This window comes from Fukomys damarensis, unplaced genomic scaffold (assembly GCF_012274545.1).
Source record: "Fukomys damarensis isolate Sample0158 unplaced genomic scaffold, DMR_v1.0_HiC HiC_scaffold_33, whole genome shotgun sequence".
Lineage (NCBI taxonomy): Eukaryota > Metazoa > Chordata > Mammalia > Rodentia > Bathyergidae > Fukomys > Fukomys damarensis.
In genome coordinates, this window is record NW_022900945.1 from 36,018,910 (window position 1) to 36,036,452 (window position 17,543).

The 17,543-nt window shown below is 33.5% G+C and overlaps 1 protein-coding gene and 1 pseudogene across 3 annotated transcripts in view; both read left to right on the forward strand.

Moving 5' to 3' along the window:
• The window catches only part of LOC104872763 (pancreatic alpha-amylase), a 35,317-nt gene that overhangs the window by 5,911 nt on the left and 11,863 nt on the right, over window positions 1-17,543 (forward strand). The window contains exon 1 of one of the 3 annotated variants that reach the window (XM_033758350.1): window positions 563-633. The exons of 1 other annotated variant lie outside the window; for it this stretch is intronic. The gene's annotated coding sequence lies outside the window, so the exon portion shown is untranslated. Of the gene's footprint in view, window positions 1-562; window positions 634-12,979; window positions 13,057-17,543 lie in introns of those variants that run through there. One more of the 3 variants, XM_033758349.1, reaches the window with a different exon arrangement.
• Window positions 9,467-10,452, forward strand: LOC104872776 (annotated as a pseudogene).

A 17,543-nucleotide genomic window follows, 5' to 3' on the forward strand; every position in this document is an offset into this window, starting at 1 on the left:
CATGAATAAATACAAAGAATAAACAGTAAAATTTATTTGTTGAAAATGATTTATAGCAACCATGCTAACATAGCTATGTATGTTAAGAATCATTTGGGAAACGTAACTTTGCTAATGCAGTATTCTGATTCCAGTTGGTGTGAGTGTCCAAACAATCACAAGTTAGGAATCCTGAAAGAAAAGAGCCAAAGTCCAAAATAAAGCCCATACATACATACTTCTACCTGTCTAGGAATAGCCACATTCTAGTAAGTTTTTGAAGAGTACTGGGGAGTAAATGCTAAGGTAAATTTGAGAACTTCTGAAACTTTATTAAAATGTATGTGTGTGTGTGTATTTATATATACACACACACACATACATACATCCCCACTAAGAAATGGTTAATTGACTCTGGGTCTAAGTAACTACAATAATTATGTCCTAAGGCTGCAAAGACATGATGAAAGAATCAAATATGGTAACAATATTTCAACACAGGTAATACCAGTTAAGAAATTGAAGCAACAGAAAAATGCCATCAGCAAGATGCCAAAATAGCAAGTCTTAGACCCGTCTTTACCATGGATACAGATTTAACAAAATGCTTCTGTGAGATAACCTATGAACAGTCCAAAGGTTCCTGATCACAAAGTAAGTACAAAGCTGACTGCCTAGAAACTTAGGAAATTTGGATTCTGTTTATTTTTTTCTCAGAAACACACCATGCGGCATGGCATGTTCAGAAAGAAGCCTCCATTTTCCATCTTTATTTGGAGCAAAAAGTAGAACATGTATCCAACTGACTTTTAGGGAGGCTATCTATAAGAACTCATTTTTGTCTTGTATCCAAATACTGACAGAACAAGGCATCACCATGCATGAGACGCTGCAGTTCCTCAAATGCACAATAGGTGAAGTCCTGATTTAAAATGTAAGGCAACACTAGAAAGACTTGCAGACACAAAGGGAAGTCTCAAGAGAAAACAGCAAACTTCTTCAAATAGGTTACATGCAAAAGCCCACAAAAGACATACCTGGAAATGTGTTGAGAAGTCTCCAGAAACTACACAGATAGCACAGAGAAATCCTTCAATAAATTAAAAAAATCTAGGAGAGTTGGTCTTTTAAGGGCAAAAATGCCAACAAAAAACCACAAAGAAACAACTTAAGACATTTAAAGAAAGCAGCCTAAGAAAACATAAAAAGACACTTCAAAATTAACTGTCACTGGATCACAAAGAATTAAGTTAACCACTCGGTAAAATCATGAACAAGTAAGAAAACCAACAAACTTTGAGGAAGTATCAGATAAATTATGTAACTGAAGAAAGCAACAAAGGCACTGGAAATTCTCTAAAGGGTCTCAACAGTGGATTGACTAAGCAAAAGAGAGGTTCAGCAAACTTGACTACAAGTCTTTCAGATTTACTGAAGCAGAGTGTCAAGGTCTGTTCTGTATGATTTTTAGGGAAAAATAATTTCATAATTATAATTAGAATGTCTAAGGCCCAAAGCCTTCTTGCCCTCTAACCATCTATGGCATATGGAAACATAGTTTTGCCTGTGATACTGTGATGGTCAAGAGGAAGAGTACATTAGCTGAAGACATCCCGGATCTTTAAGAACCAAGTAGTAAAAAAAAAAAAAAAAGGTTTCACCTGGGGGAAGGACAAATTCCTTATTAGCTTGCTATCATTTCATCCCACCTACTGTTGTAAGAAGGCTTTGTTCATCTCACCATCCTCATCAACGTAAGCCTCATCAACATCCTCATCAACCTACCCTACATGAGTGTTACCATTATGTATGACTAAAACATACCAGTAAATGTTTTGCTATTAAAAAAAAAACAAAACACACTTCTCCCTATAAAAAAATCTTCAATTTAGGATTGCCATCGCCACTGCCCTGTGAGTCACCCAATGCTCCCTAATTATTGTGTGCACCCAATGAATAGTGACTAGCTCAGGATGTTTTTGTCTTTGCCCACTCTCAGGCACTGACCTCCCAGACCTCCGTGTATTATGAAATTACGTTCATCTCTATTGCCTTTCGCCCTCATCTGCTCCCATTCCTAGGCAGATCTGAGGTTTGGCCTCACAGAGAGAGCGAAAGAAAGGTCTAAGGCACTATAGTACACCTTAAAATGGAATAACATGCACATTACGGGACTTCAGAGGTGCGGGCGGTGGGGAGTGACAAAAAACCTATTTGAAAAAGTAATGAGTGAAAAATTTCCCAAATCTAAGAAAAGGAATGGGCTTGACATCGAAGAAACTAAAAGAACTCCAGCATGTATAACCCTACAATCGGAAATGTTATGATAAAACTGGCAAGACAAATAAAGAATCCTGTCAGCATCAAAAGAAACTATAGTAAAAGGGAACTGTTAGATTAGCAATAGATTTTTCAGCAGAAACTTCTAAAGTTAGAGACTTTACAATGATATAAGTACTGAGAGAGAAATACAAAAACATATTCAGCAAAACTCTCTTAAAAGTGAAGGAGAAATTAAGACTTTCATAGATAAACAGAAGTTAAGTTTATCACAGCTTGACATATTCTACAAAAAATTGTGAAAGCAGTCCCAGAATCTGAAATGAAAAGCCTGATAAAGAGCACCCAAAACTTCTAAAATATAAAGTCCCTGGTAGAGGTAAATAAAAACAGAATTCTGTGATATTATAATGTAAATGAATGCTTTAAGTACGGGTATAACATTTTTTAAAAGAAGCAAAAATGATAAACCTATGTTAGATATGCGATATAAAAAGATTTATAAAATAGGCAGAAATATAAAAATATATACAATTGCAGTTCTTATCAATTTGAAATGGATGCTTTAAGAAATTTTGTTTCAGTGGTAGCTACAAATAAAATATGTATAGAATATACAAATGATAAATGACAAGATCAAAATATATTACTACAAAAAATTATTGAGAAAGAAAAGGAGACATTAAGAAAAAGAAGTACAGGGCCAGGAATTTAGCTTAGTGGTTCTACCACCTGTCTCAAGCTCAAGTTCCAGAGTTCAATCCCTGGTACCAAAATGAATAAATAAATGAAAGAGAGGGACAGAAATTTTACAAAACAGAAAATAATTGACAAAATGATAATAGTAAATCCTATCATTAATTGAATGTAATGGGTGAAATATACCCATTAAGTGATATAGAATAAATATATAAAAATACAAAATATTGTTGCCTATAAGAATCTGACTTTAGGACTAAGGAAAGATATATGCTCAAAGTAAAGAATATAAAAATAAATTTTATATTAGAACCCGAAGATAATGGAAGTAGCTATACTTAAAGTGGACAAAAAGGATTTAAAAACCAAAATTATCATGAGTCAAAAAAAAGAGATTATGTAACAATAAAAGGATCTATTTGCCAGAAAAATTATATATACACTTAACTGCAGAGCACCAAACATATTAAGCAGACATTGATAAAACTGATGGGAAAGATAGAGTGATACGACTTTAATACTACACTCTCAGCTGTGGATAAAACAACTAGAGAGAATATCAATAAGAACACAGAGAACTTGAACATTCTAGATAACATTCTAGATAAATCAGTCCTAATAGAAATATATAGAGCATTCCATCCAACAGCAGAACATATATTTTTCTCAAGCAACAATGGAACAGTTCCTGACATAGGCCACGTGTTAAGGTATAAAGTAAGTCTTACCAATAAGAGGATTGAATGTTTACAAAGCATCTTTTTTTTTTTTTGAGACAAGGTCTCGTTATGTAGTTCAGGTTGGCCTCAAATTCACAGCTATCCTCCTGCCTCAGTCTCCCAAGTGCTGGGATTACAGGTATGCACCACTATGCCCAGCCAAAGTATCTTTTCTGACCATAATAAAATCTAAGCAAAATCAATATTGAAAGGAAAATCCACAAATACATACAAATTATTGTTATGTATTGTTAAACAATCAGTCAAACAACATAGCCAGGGAAGTTAGAAAACATTTGGAGATACAGAAAAGCAAAAATACAATATACCAGAAACTGTAAGGTGCAACAAAAGCAGTTATAAAAGGAAAGTTGATAATAGTAAACACATGCCAAGCATAATGAAACATACCTGTAGTCCTAATTGCTTGAGAGGATTGTTAAGTTTGATGCCAGCCTAGGCAACATATATTTACCCACACTCTGGTAACTTTACCTCAAAAGATATGAAAGATATCAAATTAACAAAAAGAGAAAAGCAGTAGGAAAATCAGTGATGTCAAGAGCTGTTTTTTAAATGATCACTGAGGAGCCCAAATGCACAAATGTCTAAATTTATAAATGGAAGAGAAGACATTCCATCTGATGTCACCGAAATAAAAAAATAAGGTTACTATGGTGATTGAATCATAAATTGGAAGACCTAGCCAAATGGATCCTAGAAAAGTATAACCTATCAATATTTTTTTCTTTTATTGAGTTTATTGGTATATTTTAGGTATACAGTATAGTTGCATTCATTATTGGGATCTTGTACCTTTACATGACAGGTCTTGGTTCTCATTTTTTTCCCCTTGTCCGCGCCCTCCCTTCACCCCCTCCTCCCCTCCCCATTTACAAACACTTTATTTCCATTTTTTTATTTTGTCATATGTTTTTCTTTTCCCTTATTACCTTTCCCCTACCCTTCCTATTTTTCCTACACCTTTAGCCCTTTTCTTCCTATTTCACATGGTCAATTATCTCATTAGGATCTTATGTACTATTATAGCTTTTCACACCAGAGAAACTATTCAGTATTTACACATGTGTGACTTATCTCACTTAGTAATATATCTTCAATATGTATCCATTTTCCTATGAATGAGTCTAATTTCTCATTCTTTATGGCTGAGTAGTATTCCATTTTATAGAAAAAAACACATCTTTATCCAATTTCCAACTGATGGGCACAGCCCATTTAACCTAACTATATTGAATCATAAAGACATATAAACTCTAGTTGGATCCATAACTATTGAGAATACTGAAGCTGCAACAAATATCTCCCAACAACAATCAAAAAGACCAAAACTAGGCATATTCACTGGAGGATTCTACTGAACACTTAAAGGAAAATTAAAACCAATTTTTCTCAAATTCTTCCAAAGAACTGAACAGAGGGAACATTCCCAAACTGATTATATGAGGCCAACATTCCCCTGATATCAAAACCAGACAGTTATACAAGAAAACTACAAACCAATATCTCTGATGAATTTTTTATCAGCTGATTAACAACTTTAATTCTGTCTTCAGTCTTAATCCTCTTTGCCGTTGATTGCAACAGATTTGCAGATTCCAGTGATCAAAAGGCGCTACCTTTACATTAAGCTTGAGTATAGATAGCAGTTTAACACAGTCATCCCGCCAAAAATGAACATTTCTTTTCAAATGCAGCTAATAAATGATCTAGTACATTTCCTATTTTGAGGGGTATACAAAGTCAAATTTTTATCAATAAATTAGGCTACAAAATTGAAACCAGCATCATAAATGCATGCTACATTATCTCTGATGAATTTTGATGCTATATCGTAAAACGCTACCAACCAAATTAACAAACACATTAAAAAGATAGCACATTATGGCAGATAGGATTTATATTCAAATGAAGAATTTTTCACTGTATACAAATGAATTAATGTGATATATTGCATAATGATATAGGATGAAAATAAGACCTTAATGCAGAAAAGGTGCTTGAAAAATTCATACTTTTATAAGAAATACCCTCAACAAACTAGGAATTGAAGGAAAATTTTCACAATATAATAGATGTCATCTATACAAAAATTCCTTGTTAATATCATTCAATGGTAAAATTTTCCTCTAAGATCAGAAAACAAAGATGCCCACTCTAACAATTACTGTTTAACACTGTACTGGAAGTTGTAGGCAGAGCAAATCAGAAAACTAAAAGAAAATTCATTCAAATTGAAAAAGGGAGACAAAATGATTTCTGTTCCTAGATGACACGAAAGCCCTACAGATTCAGAAACTTATTAGAACTAATAAATGAATTCAGCAAAGTTGCAGCGTACAGAATCATGAATCAAAATTCAGTTGCACTCATATACTTCTATAAATGACCATACTGTAAACATAATTAAGAGAATAATTCCATTTACTATAAGATTGAAAAAACTACTTAGAAATCATCAAAACAGTAAAAAACATACAGTAAAACCTATAAGTCATTGCTAAAGGAAATCAAAGACACATACAAATAAATTCAAAGTACTCACAAACTGGAAGACATAATACTGTTAAAATGTCCTTCCTACCAAAAGTGATCTACACATTCAGCACAGTCCTTAGGAAAATTCCAACAGCTTTTTTGCAGAAAGAGAAAACAAAATCCTAAAATGCACGTGGAATTTTAAGGAAACATGGATAGCGAAAACACTCTTGTAAAAGGAGAAAAAAATTGGAGGCCTCACACTGTGCTTTTGAATTATATTATAGAGGAACAATAAGGCAATGAGGTGCTGGCTGTAAAGGTAAATATGTAAATATGTAAACCAGTGGAACAAAATAGAGTCCAGAAAAGATCCAAAAGGGAAGGGGAGGTGGGGGGGTATGAGAAAAGATGGAAAAAAAATGAAAAGTTCTTATAAGTAGGGAGGGGTGGAGGAGTAAAAGAAAGGGAAGGGGAATGGGGAAAAACAAGAAGCAAGATACATCTTGTACAGGTACAAATTCCCAATGATGAACGTGATCATAATGTCTATCTAAAATTTACCGATAAACTTAATGAATTAAAAAAAAAAACCAAGTTCATCAAAAATAAGAGAAGTCTTATAAACTATCAGTGACAGGAAGAAACTAAGGACACAGATAACTAAAAGTAATATAGTGTCCTGGGTGGAATCTGAAAAGAGAAAAAAGCAAAAACTAAGAATATCCTAATAAAGTTTAGACTTTAGGTCATAAAAATAAATTAATAAATCCTTATGTATATAGCCGATTTGGAGGAGGAGAGTCAAGATTTAACTCAGGCCTTCACACTGAACTACACCTCAGATTATTTTTTTAATTTTGAGACAGGGTCTCACTAATTTGAAAAGTTGCCAAATCGGTTCAAACTTAAGATTTTCCTATCTCAGCCTCCCAAAGTGCTAGGATTACAGGTATGTGCCTGTAATACCTAGCTGCCATTTTTTTTCCCAGCATGCCAGTACCAAATAATGGAGTAAGGACATTCTTCAACAAATGATATTGGGGGAAGTGGGTATCCAAATTTGTAAGATTGAAGTTGGATCTTTACTTTCCATGACACACAAAAATTAAACCAAAATGGATTAAACACCTAAATATAACTATAACTATTAAAATTCTACAAGAAAACAGAGAGGGAAAACCTTCAGCGTTTTGGATTTGATGATGATTCCTTGGTTTTAATACCTAAAGCACAGTTTTTAAAATATGATAATAACTCACTTAAAATATTTTATGTATCAAAAGATATAAGCACAGATTAAAGGCAGTCTATGAAGTGGAAGAAAATAGTTGCAATTCATTTATTTGATAGTGGTTTACATTCCAAATGTATAAGGAATTTTCACGACTCTGTTAACAACAGCAAAAAAAGAAAACAAAAAGAAAGAAATAAGAAAAAAAGCCTAATAACCAGATTTTTACAATGGCTAAACAACAGAAACTTACTCTGTCACAGTTCATGTAGCCAGAATTTGAAAATAAGTCTCACTAAACCAAAATCAAGGTATCAGCAAAGCTAGATTCTTGCCAATGGAAGAAAAATTTTGATCCATATGTTTTCCTGCTTAGTGCCTTCTGACATTACTTGGCCTGGGTGACATCACTGTGGTGTATGTCTGTGTGTTTATATTGCTTCTTCAGTTTCTGTGTGTTTCAGGTATCTCTCTTATCCCTTCTTATAAGATATACGGCATGGATTTAGGTCTATCTTGAATAATCCATGATAATCTCTCCATCTCATAATCATTAATCATATCTGCAAAGAGCCTTTCTAACAACATGGTTATATTGATAGGTTTTAGAGAATAGGACCTGATATCCCTTTCAAAATTATTTGTTTTAAAATTTTAATAAACTTTATTTTTATGACAGGTTTCTGGTTCACAGCAAATATGAATGACAATTGCAGTTCTATTATATGCTCTACACCTATCAAAACACAACCACACCTGTTATCAGCACCCTGAACCAGAATGGTACATTTATTTCAGCTGATGAATCTACAATGACATGTCTTTATAAACAAAAGTTTATATTGTTGTGAATGCTTTATTTTGAGCATTCACCATATAAGTTTTGACAAATGCACAATGATATATATCCACTATTAAAATATCATATGGAGTAGCTTTATTACTTTACAAATATTTCACGCTCTACCTGTTTATCCTTGTGCTTCTCTTTTATATATATTTTTATTGATAGATTTTAGATATACAATACAGATATATTCATCATTGGGATCTTGTACCTTTACCTGATGTATCTTGGTTTTTATTTTCTCCCCATTCTCCTAGCCTCCCTACTCCTTTCCCCCTTCCCTATTTACAAAGACTCCATTTCCATTTTTTTCCTTTTCCCTTATTTTTTATCTTCCCTTTTTACCTTTCCCCCACCCATCCCATTTTCCCAACAGCTTTAGACCTTTTCTTACAATGATATCCTGTACTTCTCTTGAGCCAGGGCAATCATTGATGCCTTTATGTTATTCATATTTCAACTTTTAAAGAATGCCACATATTTGGAATCACACAGTATGTATGGAATCATACAATATGTAGATCTTTAAAATTGTCTTTTAGTACATGTTTCCTTTGTGACTTAGTAGATCATTTCTCATTATTGTTTAAACTTTCATTGTATGGGCATACCACTTTACACATTGACCTATGAAAATACAAATTGTTACCAAATTTTGGCAATTATAAATACAGCTTCCATAAACTTTGGTGTGTAGGTCTTTCTGTGGGCCTAAGGTTTTAACTCATTCTAACAACTACCAAAGAACATGGTTTCTATGTTACATGACAAGAATATGTTAATTTTGGCTGCTCCATTTTGCATTAATAGAAGCAATGAATATTAATCACTGTTAATCACTGTTGCTCTACCTCCTCAACGTGTGACATATTCCAATAAGTGTGTAGTTGTATCATTATTATTTTAATTTGAAATTTCTGGACAACATATAACACTTTTCACATGGTTACTCACCATGATAATCTTTTTTCATGAGGTGTCTGCTCAAATCCATTGTCCCTTATGTAATTGAGGTGTCTGTTTCATTGAGAGTCAAGAGCTCTTTGTACATTTTGCCTAACATTTCTTTATATACATTTTCCACATATTTTCTGCCAGTCTGTGGCTCATGTTTTTATTGTCAATAGTGCTTCTCACAAGGCAAAATTTTTAATTGTATGGAAGTCCAGTTGATCAATTATTTATTTCATGAATTATGTTAGTGTGAGACAACTAATTGTCTGTGTTAACAAAATGAATTCCACTGAGCCACCCTACAACCAGAGACATATGAAGAAATTGTTACGGAAATTGGTGCCTACAATAAGAAAATTAACCTAGACACAGTGGCTTTTGTGCCAACTTCCATTTCGAATGGTGACAAGATGCTGGAACCAACTGCTAATATGCCTTGGTTCAAGGGCTGGAAAGTCATTTATATAGATGGCAGTGCCAGTGGAACCATACAGCTTGAAGCTTTGAATTGCATCTTACCACACTTGCCCAACTGACAAGCCTTAGCAACTGCCCCTCCAGGATGTCTACAAATATGGTTGTATTGGTACTGTCCCTGTGGGCTGAGTGGAGACTAGTGTTCTCAAACTTGGCATGATGGTCACCTTTGCTCCAGTCAGTATCACAACTGAAGTAAAGACTGATGAAATTCACCATGAAACTTTGAGTGAAGCTCTTCTTGGGAACAATGTGGGCTTCAATATCAAGAATGTGTCTCTCAAAGGTGTTTATTGTGGCAACATTGCTGGTGACAGGAAAATTGACCCACCAATGAAAGCAGCTGGTTTTACTGATCAGGTGATTATCCTGAACCAACCAGGCCAACCCAGCACTCTCTCTGCCCCTGTACTGGATTTTCACACAGCTCACATTGCTGCAAGTTGGCTGGGCTGAAAGAAAAGACTGATTGTCAGTCTGGTAAGAAGCTGGGCGGTGGCCCTAAATTCTTGAAATCTGGAGAAACTGGCATCACAGATATGGTTCTAGCAAAGTTCATGTGTGTTGAGGGCTTCTCTGACTATCTTTGTCTTGGTCATTTTGCTGTTTGAAATACAAGTCAAGTAGTAGCCGTGGTGTCATCAAATCAATGGACAAGAAGGCTTCTGGAGCTGGCAAGGTCACCAAGTCTCAGAAGGCTAAATGAATATAATCCTTAACACCTGCTGCCACAGTGTTAATCAGTGGCAGAATGTTGGTCTCAGAATTCTTTCTCTATAAGGGTCATTTAAGTCTAATAATAAAAGACTAGTTAATGATAGTTATGGATCATAAATCTTCAGAAGGAAAGGAGAATGTTTTTCAGACCATGTGTGTGTGTGTGTGTGTGTGTGTGTGTGTGTGTCACTTGTATTAGTTTTTAAAGTCAACATTTTTTAATGTAAGTAACTTTACCAAAAATCTGTCACAGAATTGTAGAGGACTATAATATTAACTATGTCCAAAGCAGGCTGTAAAAAATTAACCCCACGATTGGCTTATCTGTAGAAATGAGTCTTGCTGAAGCCTACGTGCTGAGGTCAGAGTAACTCACACCCAAATTCTGTTCCCACAATAAAACCTCGAGACTAGAAGGACAGTGTTCAAATTACAAGCATATATTATGTCTCTTCTGTTCCTAACTTGAGAATGCTTTGTCTTGTCCTTTATGAGCCTTGTTTACACTAATTTCCATAGAAACCACACGTTGTCTTTACCCCAGTTGATTGCCAGTAAAAGTCAGTGCCTGAGACTGGCCAGGGCCTTTGTTGGTTGTACCGGCACTGGTTGTCCTGGCATCCTGCTTTCTCTCTCTTAGTTCCGTCTCCTAGTGCATTATTTTTCTCAGGCCTGCATCGCACACTGGGCAGGGGGTTACAGGAACCTGACCTTACAAGGGTCTCTGTCACAGAATTTTGAGACCCATTAAAACAAAATAAAGTGAGGAAAAAACATGATAATGGGAACCTAATTGTTGTATTAATCAGTAGGAATAGGTTATTCTGTATTAACACAAATACTCAAAATTTTCAGCGGCTTGAAAGAACCAAATTTAGCTATCATGTTTATCTCCAATCACAAGGAAAATTAGTTTCCTTGCAATATTAATAAAAGTTAATTTTAACAAATGCTTTAATTCAGGAGGCTTCTAAGGAAAACTTTTTTTTTACATTTCTTGCTAAAGCCTATTTAATAGAGTAGTATTATATTTTTTTCACAGGGAAGGAATACCAAATATTTGTGAAAAAAAACTCTATGTGTAAGTGTGAGATCAGAAATAAAAATGGTAACAAAAAGTTGTCATTTAGAGTGAACATTTGTAAGACAAAAAAGCCAAGAATAATTCTACTACATAAATTTTCAAAATATATTATTAAACGAAACTTTATATGTCCTAAATTATTTTCCCAATAATATTTGATTTGATTGTTATAGAAATCTGAAAAGGGAAGCTGAAAATAAGAGCTCATTGTGGAAATGAACTGCTGGGATTTGAATTTTATTCCCAACATTTTCAACAATTTATATGGACATATCTTATCATTTGCTTTTTCAGTGGATCTTTTTCCTTACTTTAAAGATACAGATAGTTGGGGTAACCCATTTTCCGGACCTCCTGTCTCTGTTAGACAAAAGCTATATTTCTCTCAATAAACTTTTCTTACTCTGAAAAAAAAAGATATAGATAGTTATAATTCTGTTTTGCAGAGTGTGTATATATGTATGAGAATCAAAAAGATAAAGTATAGAAATGTCAAAAGCAACACTTGTTATTTTTAACATTACTTGTCTTTGTATTTATCATATTTATTAAAATGCCATCATCCTCATTTCCTAAATTAGAACCTAAATGAAATCTACAAACATTACTCTTTTATCTAAGGCTCGTATGTTAGATGGTAAAACTTTGATTTAAAATTTGATTTCTGAGGAGGCAGTTGTGATTGCAGCCAGTTGTACTTGTAATCCCAGATTTTAGGAGACTGAGACATTAGAAGATCATGAGTCTGAGGTCAGCATGGGCTATTAATGAGACCCTGTCTAAAAAAGAAACAAAATACAAACATTTTTTTATTTTGCTTCTTGATTTACTTTCCAGACTCATTTTATTTAGCTAATTTGACCCAGTCATATGTTAATGTGACCTCTAAGATTATTTTAGCAAAAGTTTCTCCCAGTATATTGATATATAGAATTCAGGCAAAAACAAATGATTGGCAGAAAATGTGAGAGGATATTGCAGAAATAGAAAGCAAACAAGGGAAGAAGTACAATGTAACTAGAAAACACAGCAGAGAAGCAAATTTAGCAGAGAAAGCAAGACAGTGACTTACTGAAGAAACAATGGTGATGATGTACAATCTGGTGTCATTGTGGAGCTCATATTACACTAATTGTACAAATTAGTTGCAGAGAGTTGGAGCAAGTCTCTAAGAATACATACTTTAAAAAAGAAACTATAGAAAATCCATTAAATCCTGGATACAACATTTTTCTTCCAAAACAAAGAGAAAGCATAACAGTAGCTGGGAAAGTTTTGTCATTTTATGATGAAAAAACACTGAACTGTGAGTTTGGGAAATTGCTGAATTAAATGCGTCAAAATGGTAAGTTTTAATTATTTTTGAATTTTGTATAGATTCCATCTCCTCCCCCTTTTTGTCTTGAAACAAAAGGTTTCTGTCATATGATTTGATATGGTCCACTGTTTCACAATCTGGTCTTGTTGACATCTTACGTTTCAGTGTCCAGCAGCACAACACGTACTATTTATATTGGAAATGTGAAAGGACCTTGGCTTAAAATGCTTCTCTGATTTCAGAGTTCTGGTGAGCAAACATGATTATCTTTCTCTGACCTTCACAGTGACTTACCCGAAGCTTATGTTTCTTTTTATTTTTTTGGGAGGGGATCCATGGGGGGAGAACTGCTGAATGAAAGTTTACTGTTTTGAGAAAATTGTATATAATCCAAGTAAAATTGGGAAGAATTATGACTTTTTTCAGTAAGAGCAACTTCTAATTTGACCTAGTTTTATAATACAATAATGTCGATACCTACTGCTTTACAATATGAAAAACAGAAATATTGAATATTAATAGTTAATATTAATATTTAAAATATAAAAAACAATATTAAAATTTTGGTCTTTCTGGATCAACATTAATTCATGTGTATGGTGAAAATCATTAGTATCTGGCAAAAATGTGAGGCAACTTCCATTAGAAAGAAAGAATTTGACAATTTAAGTATATATAGGTGGACAAGAAGCTATATTGATATGTTTCTTGAAGATTCCTATTTTTTGCTTAACACCTTAAAAGAGCTCCTTTAATTTATGTAACTCTAGCTTTAGTATGACTTAAAGTTTAAGCTAAATGACTCAACTTGTGATTAATACTTGATGTGCTGAGAGAAACCCTTAATTTTAACTAGAGCTTTTACCCTATAATGTGATTTATACTGTGGGCATTAAATAAAATAATGAATACCTCTCATATAATATTGATTGATAGCATTATAATTTGGATAATTTTGAGTTCAAAATTTCTTATTAACCTCTGATATTATTTTTAAATTTAGTTTTATGTATTATTATTTTAATTGTACATATTTATGAGGTATGATATAATTTAATATATGTATACAGTGTATAATGCTAAAATCAGAGTAGTTAGCTTTTTAATCTCTTTAAAGTTAAAAACAGTTTTATTAACATGAGATAATTGTCCATCTTTATGGAGTGATTCTAGTTTATAGTAACCCAGGAAGTTCCAAACATAATATCCAGACAAACAGATGGCAATATTAAATACCCTGTTTTGACCAATAAAAATTATATACATATTTTGAGATATATGCCATAAATATTGAATATGTTTTACTGATACTTCAAATATAAATAACACTCAAGGAGTATTCTTTTTTTTTTTTGTACCAAGAATCAAACTTGGGCTCCTGTGCTTGTGAGGCATGGGGCAGAACCCCGGCCCAAGGAGTGTTCTTTTAATATTAGAGTGTTATCACATTCTTATGTCAGTGTGTGTGTGTGTGTGTGTGTGTGTGTGTGTTAATATTCAGAGTACTGGGGATCGAACACAGAGCCATACAAGCTAGACAAATGTTCTATCACTGAGCCTGAGTCTTATTTTATATTTATTAATGAATTCTAAGATACTTCACTTGGCACATTATAGAAACTTATTAATAAGGCTGTAGAATAGAGAATTTTCTCTTTGTAGAGCAATGAAGGAAATAAAGATGTGGATAATAGAACTAAATAAGATATTTTAGCTGTTTTAAGGCTTCTCTTGTGGAACCTATAATTTCAGATTGCTTGTTTGAGGTGTAAGTAGGAATAAATGAGAAAAATATATGACAATACCTGATGCTTAGTAGAATCACATTAAATGTTTATATATCTACACCTATTCTGAGGTGCAAATAAAACTCTCCAAATAATATCAGTAAGTTATTTCATAATATTTATTTTAATAATGTCCTAAGTGCACTGTAAAAAACAATGATTTGTTACTAAAAGAACAGTTCAGAGTTAACTGATTAGGTAATGATGAAAGTAGATTTTGAAACCAAGATGAATCTGTCACAAACCATACAGAGAGACGTAATGACAGGAGAGAGAGATGTGGGGGGGGAGGAAGGGAGGAAGGGAAACAGTTTGTCTTATTCTTAAGGTCATGTTCTGAATCATTGCATTTTAGCATTTGGAACCTTGAGTCAAATATGAAGTTCAAATGATTTTCATCAGCCCCTCTTCCTTTTCTGATTCTAATTTCTCAACCTTATCCAGATAATCTATTAACTTTCTTACAAAATTTTATTTTCAGTTTGCTTTTGAAACTTTTCTGATAATGAAATAGCCTCTTTATCCCCTCCGTCCTACTCCCCGTTTAAGACACACAATAGCTTTATACAACTTTGAGAAAAAAATCTGCTTTATTTTCCCTGACTTTGATCATCTCCACTGTACCTTTCCTTCCTTAATGTATTTGGCTCCACTACACCTAGTCTATAGTTATAAAATACTACACTGACTTCTTGCCATGTTCCTTGCTTCATTTTCATACTTTGATAATTCTGTTTTCTACTAAATTTTTTTATCTGTTTCATTAAAATCAACCTTATTCTTCAATGTTATCTTCCCTATTCCCATATTTTAAAAGAGATCTTTTGTGATCAGTAAAGTCCTAAAACACTTCGTTTACATTGATCATATCCTTTGTTTTATTATTGATTGTTTCTATGTGTGGATGTGTCCCTTCTCAGATATAATATAATCTCTAGAATAGCAGTAAAAGGATACAGCATAAAATATGTTTGCAATTTAACATTTTTAACAACCACTTTAAAGAGGCCAAAAAATAAATTGAGGAAATTAATGTTAATAATTTTTATTTAGCCTCATATTTCAAATGTTATCATTTCCACATGTAAATATTATTATTATTATCAATATTTTTACATTTTAATATTACACAAATTCTGAAATTTAGGTTGTATATTTTTGCATTTACAGGACATTTCTTTTAGACAAGCAGCATGTCATCTGCTTAATAAGCAGTTCTTCCTAGTGGCTACCATATGGGAATCATAACTTTAAAATTCCAAAATTATTGGTGTAACATAGAGAACATTATGTGTTTTCAGACCTATTAACAGTTTCTACTCTTGTCACCTATTATATAACCCTGGACAATTTGCTCAGTCTCTCTGGCCCATAGCTTTTCATAGGCAGAGATTTTGCCAGATTAAAATTGAGTGTATCACATAATTTCTGGCATAGATTTCATTAATTTTTTGAAATGAGGACATAATCCATGCCAATGCCCTGCACAATGCATGATGCTTAATTTGTATGTTTATCGCCATTTACTGAGCACATAAGACATATCAGTCATTTACTAAGTTCTAGGAATATCAGATGTGAAATCCATCTATAAGAGGCTTGATTCAGAATGATAAACATGCAAATAATGATTTACAGCATATTTACAATACAAATCAAATATGGCTTAATAATGCCATGTAAACTAATAATAAGAGTAGAAGAGTTATTAACTGTGCCTGGGGGTATAAGGTCAGGCTTCACAAAGGTGTTGCTTCAACTCAGTATGCATCGTATCCACAAGGAGTGTGGAAGATGATCGTAGGAAGAATAAAATCAATTGGAATACCATGAATCCATGAAAATACATGAAAAAATGAGGAATTTTTTATTTGTAATGGGTAGTCTTTATGTGGTTAGCTGGCAGAAGGGCCAAAGAAGACCATTGTGGTTAGTAGAGGGATAATTAGGGTCCATAGCACTCTTGATGTCCTTTCCTAGAGCTGATACTTCCATATTTGTACTCATCCTGATAAATTATATCCCCAGTAAATGTCTGTGCTTTTATTTTTTTTCCCTTATTCGTTGGCTCTAAACTATATATAAACATTTGGTCTCTCTACCTCTGAAATAAATCCTGTCTATGACCTAGTCCAAACCAGTCACCTCTTTCCTGGATCACTAAAACACGTCTTTGAACTGATTTACTTCTCTACTGTTATGTTCCTGTAATTGTATTTCTTTCCAGAAACAAGAGTGATTTTCTTTTAAAGCATGGAATAGTTTTTCAGTTCTCCTTCTTATAGCATTAGTAGATCTCTCTTTCTTCATATTCTGCAAGGTCCTATAATGTCTGGCCTACCTGTTTGGCCTCAGCTCATTTTACCTTCCTATTTATCACACGTGTTTTGGTCCTGCTGACTTTTCAAAATTTGCTTCTTGAGTGTTCCTAGCCTTTTCAACTGTGGGATTTTACTTTAACTCACTCTTCTATCTGATAGCTTTTCTCTGATCTGCAAATGTCTGGTTACTTTGAATGCTTCAAATCACACTTAGGTCACTTCTTCAGTGATACTCTTTCTGACTATACAGGCTAAAATACTGTAATAGTGAAGACACTTTCTATTTTATTATTCTGTTACTTCAAAATAGTTCCTATTTCTCTCTGATATTATGTTCACTGTTTTTACTGAGTCAGTTGGGGACCACTATTGGGAAAAAGAGCAAGTGCACTCCTAGGGCCTTAACTCATGGCCTGTTATTCATTAGAATATGGTGTGTATTTCTTCCTAAACTCCAGTTCTTCAAGTTGTTATCATAGGGACTGATTGACAACAGATCAAGTTCAATATCCTGCAAGAGTCAGGATTGATGCCATAACATCTTCCAGAATAAACTAAATAAACGTTGAACCATATCTTGCATAAGGAAGAAATTCCTTGAGAAAATAATACACTCAAGACCAGTGGA